This window comes from Petaurus breviceps, unplaced genomic scaffold, assembly GCF_028583685.1.
Source record: "Petaurus breviceps papuanus isolate PSGF00001 unplaced genomic scaffold, PetGlider_PUasm1.0 90763, whole genome shotgun sequence".
NCBI lineage: Eukaryota > Metazoa > Chordata > Mammalia > Diprotodontia > Petauridae > Petaurus > Petaurus breviceps.
The window spans coordinates 5,803,032-5,807,365 of NW_027187340.1; the positions used below are offsets into that span (position 1 = coordinate 5,803,032).

At 39.3% G+C, this 4,334-nt stretch overlaps 1 long non-coding RNA gene across 4 annotated transcripts; it reads right to left on the reverse strand.

Moving 5' to 3' along the window:
• Positions 1 to 801: 801 nt before the first annotated feature.
• Positions 802 to 4,018, reverse strand: LOC138146601 (uncharacterized). 4 transcript variants are annotated; one of them, XR_011164542.1, is made up of 4 exons: positions 3,857 to 4,018; positions 2,967 to 3,140; positions 2,383 to 2,504; positions 802 to 1,234 (listed from the first exon to the last, which is right to left on the reverse strand). It is a non-coding gene; the product is annotated as an uncharacterized lncRNA (long non-coding RNA). The 4 variants fall into 4 exon arrangements; XR_011164541.1 differs by lacking the exon at positions 2,967 to 3,140; XR_011164539.1 differs by having other exon boundaries at positions 2,967 to 4,018.
• Between the last annotated feature and the right edge of the window lie 316 nt (positions 4,019 to 4,334).

Sequence of the window (4,334 nt, forward strand, 5' to 3'; positions counted from 1 at the left end):
GGATGTCAAAAATGACTTGGTTTTTGAGCCTGGGGGAACTGGGTTCAGGCCAGCATCAGGCCTTAAAGAGGCCTAACAAATTAAAGAGGCTCCTAGCAAGTATGCTAAGGAATCATAGGGGACAGCTTCCTCCAGTGGTTGGCCAGTCTTGGCTGCACCTGCCTCTTAAAGTGTAGGTGGGTGTATGGGTGGGGGTTGGTCATCCGGCCTTCTATGCTACCTCATGTCAGGAGAAATCGCCCTTCTCATTCTGTTTGTTCATCCTTAATGCAGAATTCCTTTCACTCCTCCAATCCCTTAAGATTGCCTTTCCTTTCATTCACTTGCTGTCTTCTTTTCTTTCATTCAGTCCTGAATAGCCTTGTTGTGTGGGGACTCCTTTCCACCCTCCACCCCTCAGACCAATTCTTCTTTTTAGTTGCTAACAGATTGAGGCTTCATTCAAACCTGAGTTGTTTTAATTAGATAATCAAATGGACATTTAGCTAGGATCACTTATGGAATGGGAAGATACTAGATTCAGATGACAAGTCTGAATGGGAAAGAGGATTTTGGTCAGTGTAGGAGACAGCATGTGGGCATCAGGAAGGGGTGGGGAAGAGATGGGAGAAAGAGTCAGAAAGAGAGATTGTAGGGCAACGACAAAAACTTTTGCCTTTTTTTCCTGCAATATGAATTTGAAATAGGTCAAGTTTACATAGCTATGCATGTCTGAAGTCTGGAAGCATGGGACAGCTTTAGGGCTCTAGTGAAACGATTTACTGTGCAGTTCATGTTGCATAAGGAATTTAATGTTTCCACGGAAGAGCTAATGGTTTAAAGGAAAAGGGAAGGATTCAGTAAAAGTAGAGAGGAGATTAAGTGTGGTTGTATGAGCCTGCCAAAGATAGCAGATAAAGACGTTACGGTCAGAGATGTGAAATGCCAAGTTTGAGAACATAGACCCCTAAGTGGCTAATGTGAGGTAGACAACAGATTTCATTGAAGCGGATCTGGAGTTCAACAGAGTGTTTGATAGCGACTTACGTGGAACGAAAGAGTCTGACGGTTGCTACTTTGGGGATCTGTAGCTGTATCAGATGAACTCTATTTGGTTCTCTTGTCCATTTGCCATAAGCCACACACAGATATCCCGTAGATAGGAAGACTTGGGAAAATGGATCAAGACACTCCCGAGATCCTCTGATTGGAACAGTGATATGCTGAATTCAGTGCTGAGTTGTGCTTCGGTGCCCTGAGAAGGGATTAGAGCTGGGTTGTGCCACTTTGCCAATAGCCTACCTGCCTACTTTTTAGTTTGGAAAGGAATGCCTTTGCTGACAGGTTCAAGGTGTGTGTTTTCTCAGAGAAGGATTTCATGCAAAAAAATGTAACTCTTGCTGCCAAGTTGTTAACTTGATCGGTAAACAAGTTGAGAAATATGAAGGGGGAGGGGTATTTTAAGGTATCTTCAGGCTTCAAAATGGACTAAATGAATGTTCTCTTAATCCTATCACCAACTAAATATGTGTGTAATATACATATATATATATATATATATATATATATATATATATATTTGGAGAGAGAGACAGAGAGAGAGAGAGAGAGACAGAGAGAGAGAGAGAGAGAGAGAGAGAGAGAGAGAGAGAGAGAGGGATTGAGAGACAGAGAGAGATTAAGAGAATAGAGACAGTCAACTAGCATTTATCTATCACCCCCTATGTGCCAAGCTAAGTGCTAATTGTTGGGAATACAAGAAAAGCAAAAGACAGTCCCTGCTCTCGAGATTGAATGGATGAGGCAACAAGCAAACTATGTACAAACAAGCAATTTACAGAATAGGAAATAATTAATAGAGAAGGCACTAGAATTAAGAGGAATTGGAAACGACTTTCTCTGTATGGTGGGATGTTAGCTGGGGCTTGATGGATGCAAACAGTACACTTGGTGTTTTATTCCTTTGAATAAAATTTTCCAAGTTTGTTCTTGGGACCCTCATACTACATGTTTGTAGGTTATCTCGCCTCTCAGCAAATGACTTGGTAGAATTTCTCTTGGGAGAAAGAGGGCAGTTTTGGAGTCAAAAGAAGAGAGAAAAAGGTCTCATAAACCAAAATATTCATAGCAGCACTTTTTATATATATGTAATAGAAAAATACTAGAAACAAAGGATGTGTGTGCTGATTGGGGAATCACTGAGTAAATCTGTGTTGTATGAACATATTGGAATGGTACTGTGTTGTGGGAAATGCCCAATCAGGAATTTGGAGAAAATTTGAGAGGACTTGTTTTAACTGATGCAAGCAAAGTAAACAGAACCAAGAGAAAAATATACACACATCCAATTCCAATTACTACAATAAATAATCTTTATTCAAGAGGAATGATGAGGAAACATACCTCCTTTGCTTCTGTAGAAAGGTAGTTGATAAAAGGTGTGCCTTAGTAAGGAATACATTCTCAGATGTTGTCAGTGTATTGGTTGGTTTTGTTGAACTGTACTTTTTTGCAGAAGAGGATTACTTTTGGAGGAAGGAGGAATATAAAGAAGTGACAGCATTATTTAAAGGAAAAAGACATCATTTTTTTTTTAATTTATAGAAAAAAATGGACATTTCCTGCATAGGATGAAGCCTGAATCCTTACTTCTAATAAGGGGATCAATCAGCCCAGGGAACAATTCTTTTTTTTCACATAATATAAATTTTAAATTGGCATTGCCAATTCCTGAGGCTATTCAATCTCTAGGAACACCAAGTGCTTCTAGACTCAGGTTAGGTAAATAAAGACACTTCCATGATTCCAGGCCACACTGGACAGTTTCTAGGAGTGAGGTGGAGCTGGTTGGGCAAAGCAGTGGCTACATGGTCAGCTCCACAATGGCATTGGCAATGTCATTATTGTTGTGTTTCAGAGCCTGGACAGCTTGGACAGCCAGACACATTGGCCTGAGCCATCATCACCTCAGTGTTATATGATCTCACCTATCTTCTCCTCTTCACTCTCTTCCTTGGTGCCATCTCTCTGATAATGGGTGAGGGTCATCTGGTACCTTAAGCTTCTTTGCTGCTGCCTTGTACACTTGCTGAGATAGATCCTCAATCAGCTTCCTCAAAGACTATGTAGTTGTCTGAAGACATTCATTGGTGCTTCCTACCCTGTGGCCCCCAAAGTATCCAAATTTCAAGTTAACCTGGGGCAATGCCCAATAATCCTTTGGGGATCATCTGACACCAACTGTTATGTGGTGCTGGAAGTGCAGATTAATCATAAGTGTGCAACTTGCTATCTGACACTACTCAGACAGTTTCTTGGAAGCTCTCTTCAATAAAATAATTCATAGAAATTTTCAGTTCCTATGGATGGTATTTTCTAAGTATTTTTCAAAATCTAGGGGAAAAATCAAGCATATTTTTAAAACAGATATTATTTTGAGTTCCTTATGATTTCATAATGTACATGACTTTTTTTTCTGGACGTGTGATTTTATCGGTTGAGGGATGTCCTGGTAAGGAACATTCTCAGTATCTTCCATGTAATTTAAAGTTTTTAGAGAGTCTTAAACAATACATAATAAGTAAGGGGTGAAAGTGAACTTCCAAGTAACTATTTGCAAAGCCATTCTTTTTTTCATGAGGTGAGTTAAATTATATATAAATATGTGTGCACATTTATATATTAGAACAGGTTCAGTACTTTGATATTTGAGTGGATATGGCATTATACAATTCTCCTTCAAAGCCAACTTCATTATTTAGAAAAAAAACTACCCAGTCGGGGAAGCAAAATGGGCCACAAGGAATTTAGTAATGATATCAGTTTCTGTTGTCATTGGAAAAGAAAAAGGAATCAATGTGCCCCATCAACCACTTACCTTCATGGTAAAAGTTGAGATGAAGTAAACACCCGCTTTGTGCAGCTGCTTTTCCTAATCCTGAATTTAGAAAATTAAAGATACCAATGATTTTAACTTATGACCTACCTATCTTAGGGTGGAACACTGCTGCAAACTGACTTCGTGTCAAGATCTGCCTAATCTCTCAAAGTGGATGTTGCCAAACTTCCCTAAAAGATTTGTGGGGGAGGAAACATATCTTACTCTTTCCAAAAAATTGGAGTGAGTCACCTGCAGTTTCTTTCTCTAGCTTCCCCACCCTTAACTAAGCCCATACTTATCCTTATGTTTTTTTTTTTACCCCAAGAGGTGGAATCAAGTCCATCAGTAACTTCTTTGGAGTGGTCTTCTATTGTTGGTCATCTCTCTCTCCAGACAGGAATTTGCTAGATGGATTTATTTTATTTTTTACTCAGTTCATACAAGACAATAAAATCTTCATCCATCTTGGGAAAAT